The sequence below is a fragment of the Anolis carolinensis genome, chromosome 2 (genome assembly GCF_035594765.1).
Source record: "Anolis carolinensis isolate JA03-04 chromosome 2, rAnoCar3.1.pri, whole genome shotgun sequence".
NCBI lineage: Eukaryota > Metazoa > Chordata > Lepidosauria > Squamata > Dactyloidae > Anolis > Anolis carolinensis.
In genome coordinates, this window is record NC_085842.1 from 53,153,619 (window position 1) to 53,172,420 (window position 18,802).

An 18,802-nucleotide genomic window follows, 5' to 3' on the forward strand; every position below is an offset into this window, starting at 1 on the left:
CTTTCCTCGTTATGTTGCTGGGGGGAAGTTTTGCCTTTCTCAGGATCCTTGCTGTTTCCCCTCTTACTTCTTCTGCTTCCTCCTCAGGGAGGCAGTAAATCGATGATTTGACATTGGCAATGATGTTTTCTCCTGGGGTCCTGGTGGTGGTAACAGCAAAATTGGCTCCTTTTGCTAGGATGGATACTTGGTCTTCAGAGAGTTGTCTGTCTGTCAGGTTGATGATAGTCTGCGACATATTCAGTTCTGGTTTCAGCTGTTACATTTGTCAAATTTTTGTTTTTGTCTTTTGGTGTGGAAAGCCATGTCTTTCTCTATTTTTCTGTAGGTGAGGTTGTCTATTTTATCCCAGTCCGTGGATCATCATTTGGCTGGTATTGATATGGAGGTGCAGCAGTTTCTTGTCTGTGTTTGTGAGTTCTTTGCGGATGGTGTGAATTCTCTCTCATAAGAGGTTGCATTCCAGGTGGTAGTAGATACATTTCCAATATACCTCACAACCTCTGAGGATGCCTGCCATCGATGTGGGCAAAATGTCAGGAGAGAATGCTTCTGGAACATGCCCATACAGCCCGGAAAACTCACAGCAATCCAGTGATTCTGGCCATGAAAGCCTTCGACAGCACAATCATAGTTTTGTTTTACTTAGCATTGGATAAGGTACCTTGGTTGGTTAGGATTTTGCTGTGAATAAGAATATGGATGGATCAGGATTATCAGTATTATGTTGGATCACTGCATAACTGAACGTAGGTAAACACAGTTGCCTAAATTAGCCCAGATGCTTGGAAAAACTAACATCTCCTTGTCCCTTAGATCATGCTTTTCCAAGGGCTTCTGTGTTCTTCTATTTTTTTTCAGCGGGTTTAATTATTTTAACAAAACATGTTGCAATGTAGTCTTTAAGGCTGAAACTCTGTAAAGCTTGCTGCTGTTTGTACTAGAATTACCTTTCTTCTCCCCCCCCCCCCCTTCAAGACACAGAGACATATTCTTTTCCTTAAAACTGAAACATGACTCTTTTGTTTCGGATTCTTGGGATCTGAGAACACTCTGTGATTTTGGTATTGCATTCTAAGACCATTCTGGAATTTGTCCTTATCAGCATTTTTTTCTTGGCAACTATATATGTCTCATCTTCATTTTTGTGTCCTTCTTCCTGTTGATCTCTTAATTCTCTTCCACAGCAGTCTGTTTATCATTTTCTAAAGACTGGCTATTTATAGCCCTTTGCAGTCATGTTTAACTGCACCTGTGGAAAGTTAGAGAGATGAAGAAAAAACAAATCAGAAATAAAGATCTGTAGATCTGATATACACTGCCATTTCCGATAATGTGTCTATGCAGAGTTTTAAAAATGATTCCTAATGATAAAGGTGCAGCATCATATGTATAATTAATTATGTTGTGAATGTTACTGTCAAAAGCATACGATCAGAGGCAATAAATTAAACTTGCATAGACATGGATTAAAAGGGGTATTGTGAGAAAGAAAGTAATTGCTACTGTGATTATTACAGTTTCTTTACTTTGCCAGAATCATGTCCTGTTTCAAAATGCAATTTCTCATCCGTTCTACCTTACAAAAGATATACTGATAGGCATTCTTGAATTTCTCTGAAAATAGTTACAGAGATCAAAGAATAATTGGCTGGGTGTTCCCCTCTTCCTCAGGACTTTGAATGTGTGAGTTATATAACCCTACAAGTCAGCCGTGAAGAGAGGCACGTAAGAAATAAAATTATTTTTTATTATTATTATTATTATTATTATTATTATTATTATTAGTAGTAGTAGTAGTAGTAGTGAGAATAGTACATATATGAATTTCTCATATCTGTAAATCAAATGAATATACCAGATCAATCATATCTCAGTGGATACATAGGATGTTTCATTCCTCTTTTATAGACAATAATGTTCTTTAAAACCTTCCATGAAAAGATTTAGACTTTAATATGTTATCACTCTAAAGTTTTTACTCTATCAAGAATGTGATTTTTCCCCATTTCATAATTTAGAGGTTTTCATTTCATCCCTTTCCAATCTTGTGAATACTACTTTTACAAGGTCTTCAACCTTTTCTTCCCAATAGTGTTGGATTCTCAGTAATCTACAATTCCCATGATCCCATAGCATTGAGTTATGACAGTTAAAGTAGTGTCAAACTGCATTTTTTGTACAGTGTAGACGCATCTCTAGAATCAATAACCGGATAGCTAATGCAGCTAGGAGAGCAGTTAAGACAATTAAAACTATGTCTGCTCCTTGGAACATCTGATGTGACTATAGTGACACATGTCTTAGTTGCATCATTTTGGGGCTGTTGTACATGCACCACTTGGGCTTGACTTTGTGGGGTATTCAGAAACATCAGGCACTGCAAAGTTGTGTAGCTGGATTGTTATGAGGGGCTTGCTACAGGGAATATAAGTTCCAGTCTATTTTCAGGTACAAGTCAAAGCAATGGTTATGACCTATAAAGCCCTATATAAAGCTTTTTGATGGATGATATCTTCCCCTATGGGCTTGCCTGAGCCCCAGGCCCGTAGCCAGGATTTTGCTTCGGGAGGGGCTGGGATTTTGTTTTGGGGGGGGGGGGGGTGAGTCTGGGTGAGAGAGGATCTACCCTAGCAAACCTTTTGTATCTTTATCCCAATACCCCCATGCATGTGGGATATATTGAGCATGGTGATTAGATCATGATATGAATAAACATAACAGTTTAAATAATAAATGTAAGGCTTTCTCACGGACCACCCTGAGAATTTCGGGGGGAGGGGCTGAAACCCCTCAAGCCCCCCCCCCCCCCCCGCTACATGCCTGCTGAGCCCTAATAATTTTAGAAAAGTACATCTCTGAGAGAGGCATCATGGTGTAGTAGAGGCAAGAGTTTGAATCCCTGCTTAAGCATTAACCCATTAGGTGATCTTGGACAAATCACATTCTCTAAACCTAAGGGGAAGGCAAAGGCAAACCTTGTCTGAACAAATCCTGTAAAGAAAAACCTATGGGTTGCCATAGGTTGGAAATTACTTGAAGGCATACAACAACGCCACCTTGATTGATTGATATTTCTAAGATTACCAAAAGGTTAATTGACTAAAGTTTAAAGTACAAACAAGAAAAAGTATCCTAACTAAAACATATTCCACTACTGCATTTTTTTAATTCTTTTATTATTGTTACTTCTTAATACATTTTCATTGCATTATTTACACTTATTTCAGTTAGGTGCAGATATTTATAAACCTTTTGTACTAACATTTGTACATTCTATTATTAGTATTTACACTTATTTTTGTTTGATGCAATTACATCTAGGACATTTTGTATCCAGCATTCCTAGGTATTATTCATTTCTTTTGTTTCTGTCTTAATTTTTTACATATCCTTTATCTTATTAACATTTACTACTAGATTTTTAAGCAAACAATAATTTAAAAAAAATTAAACTCTTGTGTCATCCCCCATCACCCGACTCCCCGACCACATTTTCCAATAGCCATGTGCATAATTCTCTTAATTTATTTATAGGATAGTAGAGTCTCACTTATCCAACTTTCGCTCATCCAACATTCTGTATTATCCAACGAAGTCTGCCTCCTGCCCGGATCCACAGATGTTTCTCTAGGGAGCAACACGCAGTGGGGCAACATGCCCAAAAACAACACAAGTGTGGCTACGCTCCAAAACAAGTGGCAGACTTGTTGTAAAGCATGTTTTGGTGCTTATTTTGTAAAATCATACAAAATTTGATGTTTAATAGGCTTTTCCTGAATGCCTCCTTATTATCCAACATTTTTACTTATCTGCCAGCCCGTTTATGTTGGATTAGCAAGACTCTACTGTATTTGTATTGGCTTTATAAATTTTTACCCATTCTATATATGTTGTCCATTTGTTTTGTATATTCCTCTGTTTTATCCTCTTGCATATCCTTCTTTGTTATACTTGTCATAATTTGAAATTGAACTTCTTCATATATGTAATTGTTCCAGTTCTCCAACATCTAAATGTCTATTTTTCCAAAGTTATTGAATCACTGACCATTTCCAAGAAAAACACTCAGCAGCAAGATGCATACAGCAGTTCCTAGTCAAGCCAGTGCTAACTTGAACAGAAAATATGGACATAAAAGGTAGTTTCACTATTTATGCTATTTTAGTGTGTGTGTGTGTGTGTGTGTGTGTTTTGTAAACACGTTTAGTTGTTTTCTGTCTGATAGGTTTGTTAGGCAAACAGTTTCAATTACCTGGTTGCATTATGTTTATAGCTTTATTGTAGCAATTTCTAGAACATTAAATCATTTTACATTTTAATATTAGGATAAAAGTTTTCATACAGTCTGAAATCAAAATCTTTATGGCAGCCTTTTGATTAAAACTGACAGCAAGTACCTCAGACATTATAAAAGTTGTCTTATAAATTCTTCAGGACAGAAGGTGGAAATGCATCTGTGCTAAGTAATTCCTCCCAGCTTTGTGACATCTGCAAATTTCACAGTCCTACCATCAATTACAAAAAGTATTCTATAAAAACACTGAAAAGCACAGAACCTAGAGCTCTGTAGTAGGCTTGTGCATGGATTAGTTTTGGACGTTTGACTTTGGAATTGTTCGGAAGCCCGTAATGGCATAGGCTCCACTGCCATTTTTTACTGGCTGCAACACAACAGTGACTGTTGAAATCTAGCTGCTTTTGGTTTCTTTCGGTTACATGTTGATTGCTGGGAGGGAGTCAGCCACTAGAAGAAAAAGGATCCCAAGAAGTGAGCTTTCTTAAGCCCTTTCTTTAAACCCGGGTTTCCTCTAAAGACAGAAGCAAAAGGATTCCAGGAAGTGAGGTTTCTTAAGCCCTTTATTAAACCCAGGTTTCCTCTAAAGACGGAAAGGAAAAGATCCCTGGAGGTGAGGTTCCGTAAGCACTTTATTAAACTTAGGTCTCCTTTAAAGACAGAAGGGAAATGATTTCAGAAAGCGAGGATATCAGGACAACTGATGCCTAAAATGCCACCAGTGGGCCAGATAGAAAACAAATCTTTTGGCTTCCCAAATCGAAAATAGATTTCTGTCCTCCCAAATTCGGGAGGCTCCCAAAAAATGGATTGGGACCTCCCACCAAAATCCGGGACACTGAAACAAATAGTGGTTTTCCCGTATTGCACAAGCCTATTCTCTAGCACACCATGTAAGGTTTTTCTCCAGTTTGGCAAAAGGGCACTCATTGGGCACTTATTTGAGGGGTACTGTGGAGAAGTCATAGTTATTATGTTTAATTTTAACTGTTAGAGTATGTATTTGTGTTTAGTTGACACAGTAGCTGAAACAGAAGCCATCTTGTTTCAATCCACAGTAGTGCTGTTACCAAGGAGACGGAGCTGGCTAGCTCACCAGAGGGAGAAGTGGGCGGAGCCACGAAAAGAAAAAAAAGGGGAGTTTTGAAAAGAAGCCAGTGAGTGCGTGGCTGGAGGCTTTTCAGTCAAGAAGGGCTGAGGAGACAGGCCTGGCCAAAAATCTTTAGTCAAGGCAGACTAAAGGGAGCCTAGTCAAGATCTCTAGTTGGGAAGGACTAGTGATCAGGAATTTGATCAGTAGTAGATCAAATTAAAGGTTTTTATTGTAGTTGGGACATTGTTCACTAAGGAGCTCAGCTGAGGTTAGAGTTCGCTACAATTTATATCATCAGTAGGAGAGTGAGAGTGGATGTACACCAGAGACTACAGTTGTGGTGGTTATAAGAGTTATTAAACCACTTGTTTATCTAAAGTTCCATAAGTAAATCAGTCAACCTGCAGCCATAAGCTTTGTACGCAATAAACTTGTTGTTCTTTGTTAACAACTGACTCATCTCATCTCATCTGCGTCTGTGGAGCCAAATTTCATTGGTGATAATTCAAAAGCCTCACGTTGGTGGCAGTTACCTTAATAAATCACCTAATTGGGGAAGAGTAATAGTCACAGTTACCTCAGAAAGGGAACAACAACACAGAAATCCCTAACTACAGAGACAGAGGCTGGGATCTTGAAATAAAGATCACCCCCTGTAATCCTTCCCCTCATATAAAGGTGATATATATATAATCTAGAGGGATTAAAAGATTCAAAAATCCCCTCAGCAGTGGAAACAGCATTTATAATTTGCTTTGACACCATTACAATTAGCTTGAGTCTTCCCAATTGGCTTTAGCGTCGTCGCAGGTACCTATTGGGCATGGTGTCAAGACCCAGGCTACGGAGCACCAATAACCATGCGCAGAGGCCAGATTCTATCTAATATCTTTATTAAAGGAATATATAAAGTCAATAAAAACAAGTGAAGAATAAAGTTCAGAAGTAGACCTTTCAGGAAAGGTCAAATATAGTCCAGGAAAACAATGTCCAATATGAGATATTAGAGTCCAAAGTTATAATCCAATAACCGAAACACACACTTTGCCAAGCAAAGTGTGGGGAAATGACAGGGTCCTTAAGGTCCAAAGTAGCTTGACAACAAGGCTGGAAAATAGACTTGATTCTTGGCTAGATCAAAACTTGAAACGAGGCAAACATGAAACATGAACTGAGTCCAAAGAAGTCCGTGAAACAAGGCAGGGCTGGAAACTTGATCCGTAAAACAAGGCAAGGCTAGAAACTCGATCCGGGAAACAAGGAACTGGAGTAACGTAGTCTACACACGATCTCACTCCAGAAGCTGACGAATTGACTCCGCAAGGATCCCCCTTGCGGGAAATAGCTATATAGTATCTTGTTTTCCCGCCAAGGAACACTTTCCCTGGGGAACAAGAAGCGAAACCCAAACTGTGTCCAGATGCATGACTCCTTAAGATTTCCCAAGGGAAACAGGCTTAATCAGCTAATTGTCTGGCAGCGATCCTGGCACTTCGGCGACTCGCCTCCTGAGCGCCTCTATCTCGATTATAATCATCCCGGCGAGAGAACGGGGGAGAATTCTGCCCAAGGCTTGTTTGGCTGACTTCTTGAGGGCAAACATCCTGCAGGTGCAGGGCCTCCGATTCTGGCTGAATCGGTGGGAAACCAAAGTTTTCCTCTTCATCTGTCACCATAGTACTAGGAACAGGACTACATGGCCCATGAGACATCACACTATCCCCCTCCTCAAGGCCCCTCTCAAAAATGGGCCCTCTTCCCGGGGTGCGGGGCCGCGGCTTGGCAGGGTAGGCCTGATGGAAGCGGCGGACTAAGTCGGGGGCATGGACTGTGGAAGCGTCTTCCCAAGAGCGTTCTTCGGGCCCAAAACCCACCCAGTCAATGAGATACTGAAGGCGGCGGCGATGAAAGCGAGAATCCAAAATGTCCTGAACCTCGAATTCCTCCTCCCCGTCCACCAAAACAGGGGCGGGGGCCGGCTGGTCCACATCGGGGTGTACCCCATCCGCCGGAAGGAGCAGGGAACGATGAAACACCGGATGAATGCGCATGGAGCGCGGAAGTTGGAGTTTGAAAGTCACGGGGTTAAGTTGCGCCACCACTGGGTAGGGACCAATGAAACGGGCATCTAGCTTCCGGCAGGGACGGTGGGAGGGCAAAAAGCGAGTGGACTATAGAACCCGATCTCCTACCTTGATCTCGGGGCCGGGCTGGCGATGGCCGTCAGCGTGGCGTTTATAGTCCTCCTTGGCTTGATCCAGTTGCTGGTGCAAGAGTTGCTGTACCGCTGTGAGTTCTTGCAGCCAGTCCTCCGCTGCAGGGACTTCTGAGGTTTCAATGACAGAAGGGAAGAAACGTGGATGAAAACCATAGTTTGCAAAGAACGGGGTTTCTTTAGTTGAAGCCTGGACACCATTGTTGTAAGCAAATTCTGATAGAGATAACAGGGAAGCCCAATTGTCCTGCTGGTAGTTTACATAACAGCGAAGGTATTGTTCCAAAGTGGCATTGGTACGCTCAGTTTGCCCATCCGTTTGGGGATGATGAGCTAAAGATAAACGAGAGTCTATGCCCAATAGTTTCTGTAGTGCCTTCCAAAAACGAGAGGTGAATTGGGATCCACAGTCCGTGACCAAACTCTTGGGCAATCCATGTAGTCTGAAAACATGCTGAAGGAATAAATCTGCAGTCTCTTTGGCCGTGGGGAGACCATCGCAGGGAATGAAATGGGCCAACTTGGTAAAAAGGTCCACCACCACTAGGATCGTGGTGTATCCAAGGGAAGGTGGTAGGTCAGTGATAAAATCTGCAGAAATTATCTCCCATGGGCGAGATGGAGTAGGAAGGGGATGCAGTAGCCCTGAGGGCTTCTCCCTTCCTATCTTGGAGCGCTGGCATACCGGGCAGGTATTGACATATTTTTCTACATCCTTGCAGATTTTGGGCCACCAGAAATCTCGTAGGATCAAATGCATGGTTTTGAAAAGTCCAAAGTGCCCTGCTGGTTTGCTGTCATGGCACAGACGAAGTGCCTTTTCTCTGCCTGGTCCTGGAGGGATGTAGACATGATTTCTGTAGCATAATAGCCCATCTTTAAGTGAGAAAGGGAAACGTAGTCCTTGGCGAATTTGATCTTGAGCCCAGGCATCCGCCTGTTGACTGGCTCTAATCTCTTGAGCGCAAAGGGGTTCTGGGTTAGAAGGAGTTGGTTCAACTGGAGTGGATTTGGTGTTTCCCACTGTGAGCGTGGCAAAGTTCTCGGGTTGCAGCAATCGGGATTCGAAGGTCTCTCTGCGTCCTGCAGCATACTCTGGTTTTCGTGATAGAGCATCTGCTTGCTTGGTCTGAGCTGGGGTTACATAATGGATCTGGAAGTCAAAACGCTCAAAGAATAAAGCCCAGCGCTGCTGCCTCTGATTTAGTTTGCGGGCAGTTCTTAGATGTTCCAAATTACGATGATCAGTATGAACCTCAATGGGAAATTTGGCCCCTTCTAACCAATGTCTCCAATTTTCAAAGGCTGCCTTTATGGCCAAAAGTTCCTTCTCCCAAATGGTATAATTTCTCTCTGGGGCTGTTAGTTGACGGGAGTAAAAGGCACAAGGATAAAGATGTTCTCCAACAGGCTGCATGAGTACAGCCCCAATTGCCACATCGGAGGCGTCAGCCTGCACAACGAAAGGGGTTTTAGGATCAGGGTGCTGTAGAATTGGCTGGGACGTGAACAACCTCTTTAATTGTTGAAACCCTTTCTCTGCTTGCTCCGTCCAGTGGAAAGGCTGTTTCCCACGGATGCAGCTGGTGATTGGGTCAGACCATCGGGCAAAGTCTGGGATGAATTTGTGGTAGTAGTTCGCGAACCCCAAGAAACGTTGTACTTCTTTCTTGTTGGTTGGCGCCCGCCATTCCAATACTGCTGAAACCTTTGCCGGGTCCATGGAGAGCCCTTGTGGCGAGACACGGTATCCCAGGAAGTCTACCTCTTGTAGGTCAAAAGCGCATTTTTCCAACTTGGCATATAGTCCATGATCCCGCAATCGTTGTAGCACCATCCTGACGTGCTTCTCATGCTCCGATTGTGATCTAGAAAACACCAAAAAATCGTCCAAGTAGATGATCAAGAACCGATCTAGATAATCCTGGAAGATATCGTTGACAAAATGCTGGAACGTTGCGGGAGCTCCGGATAATCCGTAATTCATGACTACGGACTCGAATAATCCAAATTTGGTCTGGAAGGCGGTTTTCCATTCGTCCCCCTCCCTGATGCGAACTAGGTTGTAAGCCCCCCGGAGGTCCAGCTTGGTGTAAACTTTGGCCCCTCGAAGTCGGTCTAATAGGTCCGAGATCAAAGGCAGGGGGTAGCGGTTCCGCTTCGTGATATTGTTCAATGCTCTATAGTCCACAACCAAGCGTAAATCCCCTGACTTCTTTTTCACAAACATCACCGGGGAGGCAGCTGGGGATTGAGAGGGTCTGATGAATCCCTTGCGAAGATTTGACTCTATGAACTCCCTGAGAGCTTCTTGCTCTGGTTCAGTCAGGGAGTAGAGGTGTCCTCGCGGGATCGGGGCCCCCTCCACCAAGTCAATGGCACAATCGTAGGGTCTATGCGGGGGTAGTTTCTCGGCTTCCTTTTCATTGAAAACATCCCAAAAGTCTGAGTATTTCTTGGGCAAGGTGGTGATGGGTTCAGCGTCTGTGGCATGGCAGACCTTGGCTACAAGACAATGGTTTTGGCAATATTTAGAAGCAAACTGCAGTTCTCTGTTGGTCCAGGAGATGTTTGGGTCGTGGAGTGTCAGCCATGGAATTCCCAAAATCACGGGGAAGTGGGGAACCTCGGTAACAAAGAAGGAAATCTCTTCCATGTGTTCCCTTATCCACATTCTGGTGGGCTTGAAAGGGGTGATTTGGGAGTTCCCCCAATCACTTAAAAATGCCGGGTTCTTACCAAGCTGCTATGAGACACCACTCGGAGTCCAAAGGGTTGAGGACAAAACACCTTTATTTGTAGCTACAGACAGACGATGACCACACGTAGTAGTGGGGTCAGCAAAAATCGTCTGTAGCTACAAATAAAGGTGTTTTGTCCTCAACCCTTTGGACTCCGAGTGGTGTCTCATAGCAGCTTGGTAAGAACCCGGCATTTTTAAGTGATTGGGGGAACTCCCAAATCACCCCTTTCATTTCTGGCGCCCAACGTGGGGCCAGGAATTTTGGGATTTGTAGTTTTGCCAAGGCTCTGTTGAAGTCCACTCGGAGCTGCTCTTGGGAGCAAGGCGTGTCCGCTCCCCTTCCGGGGTGCTGCGTACGGTCCGCACCGAGACGTGGCCACGGCCTCTCAATAGAGGTAAAGACCGGTGGTTCCCTTCGCATCACCCGAGGCAAGGGAAGGCGTGCTCTCCTCCAAAACAGAAGTTGTGAGAGAACCACCGCTCGTGGAAAGGCGGCCGCCGCGGGACGGGACGAAAATTAGGCAAGTATACCTCTTGAACCGCTTGTTGCTGTTGTTGGGTTGATCTTTCACACCCCAGTGGGTGGGAAAGAAGAAGCTTTGCGGGGAGGGAAGTTTTAAATTGTAAAGACAGTTCCAGGTCCCGTAGGAATCCCTTGGGAACCAAGAGAACCCCATAGGGAGAAAAGAGCTCTAGGAAAGACCTGAAAGGGAGATCTAATCAGGTTTGGAGGCATACCCTAGTAACAAGACGTGCATGTAAACATTAGGCCTCCCTCCGGGCCTTTCCCGCTTCCTCGCCGCACTGGAAAACCGGTTCAGAGACCGGCTAGAGCAATTGAGGGCTCGAGACCAGCTTAAAGGAATAAAGCAGAGGGACAAAACGGTGCCCGAGTACGCAGAGGAATTCCTCCATCTCGCGGAAAAGGTACCAGAGTGGTCTGAAGTGACCAAAGTGGAGATATTCAAAGAGGGACTACGCCCCGAGGTTTTTAGTTGGGCGGCGCATAGAGACGACCCAGAAACACTCCAGGGCTGGATACAACTAGCGGGGCGCGTCGAATCCACCCTGGCCCAGGTGAAGCGTTTCAGGGGCGGCGGCGGCCAGCAAAGACCGGCGGCGAGAGGTCGAGGAGAAACAAGGAAGCAGGAAAGGCCCGGAGGGAGGCCGGGGATCCCCTTCAAAGGAGATGACAACAAACCCAAGCCGGGATGCTTTGTATGTGGGAAGACGGGCCATCGAGCAGCGGAATGTTGGGCCCGGAAGGGGGAGCCGCCAAAACCCTCAAAGCCCAAGCCAGCAGCCGGGAGGCGAGCGGAGGAGGAGGTGCGAGCCCCAGAATCTCCGGAAAGGCTGGTGAGTCGAGACAAACGCATGCTAGTAGTGCCAATCTGCCTATCGGGGCTAGAGAATCGGGCCACCTGCAGGGCATTCGTGGATTGCGGTTGTTCTAGGAACATTATAACTCCGGAACTAGCAGGAGCACTGAAATGCCAGCAGACATTACTTGACTCCCCAATTGCATTTTCGCAGCTAGATGGATCAGTTGCTGCTGGGGAAGTATCTACTAAGGAAATATGAGGGGTCCCATGTAAAATAGGCAAATGGGAAGGAAGAATATCCTTTGTGATAGCCCCTATTGCCACATACCACGTAATACTAGGGATCCCATGGCTCGAACAGGCAAATCCTGAAGTAGATTGGAGAGGAAAGAGCCTAGCATTTAAAGAACAACAGACGCAATGGGAGATAAGCAAAATAGCAGGAGAGGAGGACGAGGGAGATGAAGCAGGTGAAATAGACCCACAGCTATTGCCACCGGAATACAGAGACTTTGTGGATGTTTTCAATCAGAAAGAGGCAAGTAAATTACCTCCCAAGAGGAATATAGAAGTAGAAATTGAAATAACCCCAGGAGCAAACTTACCAAAACCAAAAGTGTATCCCATGTCTGTTCAGGAGAAGGAGGAATTGAGGAAATATATTGATAAGAACCTGGCGCGAGGCTTTATTAAGCCATCCAATTCTCCTCTCGGAGCCCCAGTGTTATTTAGGAGAAAGAAAGACAACTCCCTAAGATTGTGCATTGACTATAGAAATTTAAATGCAATTACTAAGGACAATAAATACCCTATGCCTTTAGTAAAGGATTTAATTACCGTATTGAAGAAAGGGAGCATATTTACTAAACTTGATTTAATTGAAGCATATCATAAATTAAGAATCAAACCTGAGGATACTTGGAAAACTGCATTTTCCTGCGCATTCGGCCATTTTGAATATAAAATTTTGCCATTTGGATTAAAAAATGGCGGCAGTTGCTTTATGCAGCTTATAAATGAAATACTGCACCCATTGTTGTACCGAGGGGTATTCATATTTCTTGATGATATCTTGATCGTGAGCGAAGATAAAGAAAAGCACGTGGAATTGGTCCGGGAAGTTTTGCAGAGACTAAGGGAAGCAAAGCTGTACGCAAAACTGTCCAAATGTGAATTTAATAAAACTCAAATTGACTTTCTGGGGTATCGGATATCTCCAGAAGGGTTAGCTATGGACCCGTCTAAAGTATCAGACGTAAAAGAATGGGGAGTACCTCAAACAAGGAGGCAATTGCAATCGTTTCTGGGGTTTGCAAATTTTTATAGATCCTTCATAAAAGGCTTCGCGCAAATAACCGCACCCCTTACTGAACTTTTAAAAACAAAAGGGAAAGGGGAGACAGCAAAAGTGAAAGCTCCTGGCGCCAAACTGAGTTGGACGCCAGAATGCCAAAAGGCATTTGAAACCCCAAAAGGATGCTTCACAGAAGAACCCATCTTAAAACACCCCGATATCAAGAGCCCTTTCATAATCCATTGCGATGCTTCAGACTGTGCATACGGGGCAGTACTATTGCAAAAGGATCAAAATGGGAACTTAAAACCTTGTGGATATTTGTCCCGGAAGTTCAGTGAAACTGAAAAATGTTGGCCCATATGGGAAAAAGAGGCATTAGCCATATTAAAAGCCTTAGAATGCTGGCGACACTTCCTCGAAGGGAGCGGAATCCCATTTGAAATTTGGTCTGACCATAAGAACCTCCAGTATTTAAAATCTCCTCGAAAATTGTCCCCCAAACAAATTAGATGGGCACAATACTTCAGCAGGTTCGATTTCCAATTAAAGTTTTTCCAAGGGAAGCAGAATGTCTTGGCAGATGCTCTTTCACGCATGCCTCAACACGAAGGCATGACCACAGCAAAAGAGGGAACAATATTCTCTGATAAACAATGGGGCTTAGCTGTCAGGACAAGAGCGCAAACCCAAAAAGAGAACACTGCTATTATTGAACTCGACGGGGAAAATAGTTGGGGAAAAGAACTGAAACAGTCTTATGAAGGTGATCAGTGGATCGCATCCAACGCAGAAAAGGGGGAGCAGAAGGGGGGATTTTGGTTTGTGAACAAGAAACTGTATATTCCAGCAATATTAAGGATTAAGATTTTGCATCGTTTTCACAATAACCAGAGCGCTGGTCATACAGGAATTACAAAAACAACAAAGGCAATAGCAAAACATTGTTGGTGGCCAGGAATGAGGAAGGACATAAAGAATCATGTTGTTCAATGTGATGATTGTGCCAGAAATAAATCGAGAGGAGGGAAGCCAATGGGATTATTACAAACAGTAGCGGAACCTACCAGACCTTGGGAATGTGTAGCTATGGACTTTGTGGGGGAACTGCCGGTTAGCAAAGGACATCGTTATATTTGGACAGTATTAGACCTGTTTTCTAAACAGGCCCACTTTATAGCACTGACGAAATTACCATCGGCAGAGAAACTAGCTGAATTATACATAAACCATATTTACAAACTTCATGGATGTCCCAGTAGAGTGGTTAGTGACAGAGGGGTTCAATTCACAGCAAAATTTTGGGAAAAATTCTTGGAAATGCTAGGAGCAGAAAGGAGTCTAAGTTCTGCTTTTCACCCCATGACAAACGGGGCAGTAGAACGTACTCAACAGATGCTTGGGCAGTTCCTTCGAATGTACTCTAACATGAGACAAAATGACTGGTCTAGGTGGCTGGCTTTTGCGGAACTAGCTTTTAATTCAACTATACATTCAGCAACAAATAAAACTCCCTTTGAAGTAGTTTACGGGTATGAAATACAACCTCTGCCCCAGTTGCCAAGATGGACAGAGAATGAAGAAACAGGGGCAGGGAAATGGAAAACTCAAATGCTAGAATGCTGGAGTCAAGTAACTGCATCCTTAAAGGAAGCACACAAAAAGTATAAAACGTTCGCAGACAGAAAAAGGGTGGAAGGCGATAAATTGGGGAAAGGAGATCTAGTGTGGTTAAGTACCCAAAACATCAAATTGGGGCTACCTTCGAGAAAATTGGGCCCCAAATATATTGGACCATTCAGAATACAGGGTGTTATCAATGAAGTAACTTTCCAGTTGGCATTGCCAAAAAGTTTAGGGAAAATACACCCAGTATTCCATCGCAGCTTACTGAAAAAGTATATGGGGACTTTGGACAAAATGGACACATAGAATTATTGTTTGATTATTTTCAGGATTGTGATGAAAGAAGAACCGAAGAGGAGGACGAAGAAAAAGAGGGCGCCATGTCATGGAACCAAGTCCCAGGGCTGAATTTCCAAGCCCTGGACTTGGAGTCATAACATAAATAACCCTGAAAACACCTGGCGGGAGAAGATATAATGAGCCTGGGAACTCAGGGTTGAAAGTATAAACAATCATAATTGGTATAGTGTGTGGGAATAGTAGAAATGTGAGACAAAGGGGTGGGGTTTGATGATGATATTTGCGTGTGGTGTTACGTTGCATCAGAGGTGATAAAAATGAGTGTATGTAAATATTAGGTCATTCTCGACTTTTCCAAAGTCATGTATTCTTCAATAAAGATTGGATTTGAGAGCAGCTATCTCTGATCTGCGTTCAGACTGGTCCTTTGAAGTAAGCACGACATTTACGGGTGATCCAACCACGGTCCGGGGACATACTCCGTTAGAAAATTGGTCTTTCACATACCACCATGGGTGGGAAAGAATCAAAAGGATCGGGAGGGACAATGACCCCCCTCCGATGTATGTTAAATAATTTTGAGCAATTTAAGAAGTACACTACTGAGAAAGGAATGAGGCCAAATAAGTTGCGTGCGTTGTGTGAGTTAGAATGGGTCTCATTTCCCCTCACTCCCCAGTGGCCTTCCAAAGGTTCACTCGATCCTGTTCTGATTTTAAGTGTTTATAGATTTGTTGCAGACGTGCATCCAAATCAGTTCAAATACATCTCAGCTTGGTATGATGTTGTGCGAAAGCAGCCTGAATGGTTGAGAGAATGTGAATGCATGGATGTGGATGATGTGATGACCGAGAGGAAGAGAGGAGTTGGTTTAGGTGATTCCCAAAGGGAAATTGACACCCCAATGGGAAAGAGATGGGGAAGGCAGTACCTCCCCTATCCAAATTCAGGGGATCCGGCCCATGAACCTATGCCGGCTCACCCATATACACCTACCCTCTATCCTCCACGGTCACCACTTATAGGGGGAGGTGCGATGGGGAGATTCCACCCCACTGCAGCTGCTAGTGTCCCTGTGCGGGAGCCTGTGATGGGTTCTAGCCTCGGACCATACCTACCCCCGGAAGAACGTGAATGGAAGTTGAATGGAGCAAGAGCACAGGCACTTGAGGAGTTGGAGCAAATGAGAGGGGCTCGTAGGTATGGAAAGTTAAGTGAAGTTGAGCCACCACAGCTGGTGCCCATTTCTCCAGATGATCAGGGGAACCCTAGGTTTGGAACTAGGAATCTGTTTCAGTATATACCCTTCACCTCTCTTGATATTTTGAATTGGCGAACGGCCCGCCCCGCTTGGACAGAAGATCCAAGGGGCATGGCAAATCTGGTTGAAGGTATCATTCTGACACATAATCCTAGTTGGATGGATTTGAAGCAGTTGATGGAAGCGTTGCTGACCGCAGAAGAGAGAGTGTTGTTGACACAAGTAGGTAGACAAGAGGCTGTGAGAGAACATGCAAACTCACATAGTTTAGATGCTGTTGATGTGTACCAAGAAAAAGTGTTCCCAGTGAGAGTAGACCCTCGATGGGATCCAAATACAGTAAATGGTAGGGATTCTTTGAAATTGTACCAGAAGTTAATTGTTTGTGCTTTGAAGAAAGGAACTCCAAGAGTTCCCAATGTAAGAAGGATTTACCAGATGGAACAGGAGCAGGATGAAAGTCCGGTGGCATTTTTGGAGAGGCTTAGAGAAGCATTTGAGAAGTTTTCTCCTTATGATATGAAGGATCAGAATGATCATGCCGATGGAAAGATAGTGTTGAAAAGTGTTTTCATTAGCCAGTGTTGGCCAGACATACGGAGAAAGTTGCAGAAGGAGGTGGGGTTGGCCCACCTGACATTGGAAAGGATATTGGAAATTGCAAATCAGGTTTATTTGTCTCGGGAGGCTATGCAAGCGAAACGGGACGAGGCGAGAGCGTCTCATAGAGCCAAGGTTCTGGCTGCTGTGTTTCAGGGAGACCAGCCTAGTTGGGGTCCGGTTGCAGCCGGGCTAGTAGATCCAGCCCTGGATGTATATGGGCTGGCGTCTTGTTGTTAAAAATGTAATTCTTTAAGTCCTTAGTAGTTGCTTTCGTCAAAGATGCTAAGAGTCTAGAGTTTTTGTGACAATATACTCAGGGTGGGGGTGCCAACCACCGCTGAGAGAGTTGTAGAGGTCAGGCGTGCCATGTCAAGGGATGCAATCCCTAGGTACGGGATGCTCTACACATTGGGGTGACAATGGCCTTGCCATTCGTTCACCAGGTGGCAAAGGCTCTGCCTTTGTGCACCAGGCCCTTGGGTGCCTAACCCAGTTGTTAGGAACCGCTTGGAAGTTGCATTGTGTTATTGACCTTAGTCTTCGGGGAAAGAACGAACAGGGCTCTGAAGGGAAGTCCAATCTTTGGACATGTTGTCAAATAAACTGTATAAGTATGCTGGTGTCATCCCTTTTCCCGTTACTGCGCTACATTCTTTCTTACCAGGAGACCAGGGTTGGCTGAAAGATTGGAAGTGTGATCCCCTCGGCCAAGGTGGAAGGAACCACTGGAGGCGTTCGACCACTGGAGGTGGTCCTAATAACTCCTACTACTGTGAAGTTAAGAGATGTGAAGCCGGGGGTACATTACACTTGCATCAAAAAGGACTACACCACCAAAGATCCTGACTCCTGGAAGGTAAACCTGTATAAGGACAATCCACTCAAATTCACACTCACACACCCTAAGGGTCAAGCTACCGAGAGCTGCCCTGAAGAGGAGGGGTCCGAAGCTACCTAGAGCTAGCCCCAGAGGTCAGGTTACCTAGAACCGCCTTGAAGAAGGAAGGAGGGTACACTTCCGAGAGTGTCCCAAAAGACCGAATGGACACTTGGTTTTGGGTGTGGGGAATTGTGGGTTCCTGTGTGGGTTGTATTCTGTTTCTGTGTTGGCTAAAGTGTTGTAATGTTGAGGACAAACACAAGGGTAAAGATGAGGACACAATTGTGCTTTTTAATGTTGATCATGATGCCGTTGGTGCAGGCACATATGGGTTGGGACAGGAACACGTTCCACCAACTAATTAAAGATATAGTAAAGGAAGCAGAAGTAAAAGACTGCTGGGTTTGTGCCCATGGCCCTCGTTCCCAATATGAGGGCTGGGTCATGAAAGCAGGTCCATTGCTGGATCTAAGTGGATGGAAACTGTTCACCCCTTGGACATACGCTGACCATGAGGGGTTAACTGATTCGGCTCAATTTATGTTGGCCCATGATGAATCTGCACCAACCGCATCAGCCTGTTTGACACGATCAAAAGATGGGATCTCAGAAATTGATCATAAGAATTTTCCCCAAGCCACCCTTATAGAGGTAGGAGATTACCCCCATTGTAATCTCTCTCTCCCTGTATACTATGACAACATACACCATAGAGTTGAACAGCCACAACCACAAAGATTGAGAAGGCAAGCTTCCTCGCCAGAGGGTGATGACAAGAAACCACCCTCTCGTCCGGCACGTAATGGGAAAGTAAATAACCCCCCTAAGATGTATGTGGTTAAGCCCGGGTCGGAGCTGCCTCAGGCAGCAACTCAGCCACCTGTGGCGGGAGCGGCGGCTCCACCACAACCGCCTGTGGGTGGTGCTGCACCTTCACCACGATCACCAGTGGTGAGAGCTGCACCCCCACCGCGGCAAGATCTAGTCCGGACACGAGGAAACTTCCCAATGGAATACCAAATTCCTGGTAGGCCAAGGCCCGGTATTTTGCTTGATAACCATGCCATGGGAGGATTGCCTCCGGGGTATTTCTGGATATGTGGGAAGTGGGGAGGTAAAGTCTTGCCCCCACTGTGGGTTGGTACTTGCACCATTGGTACCCTAGTCC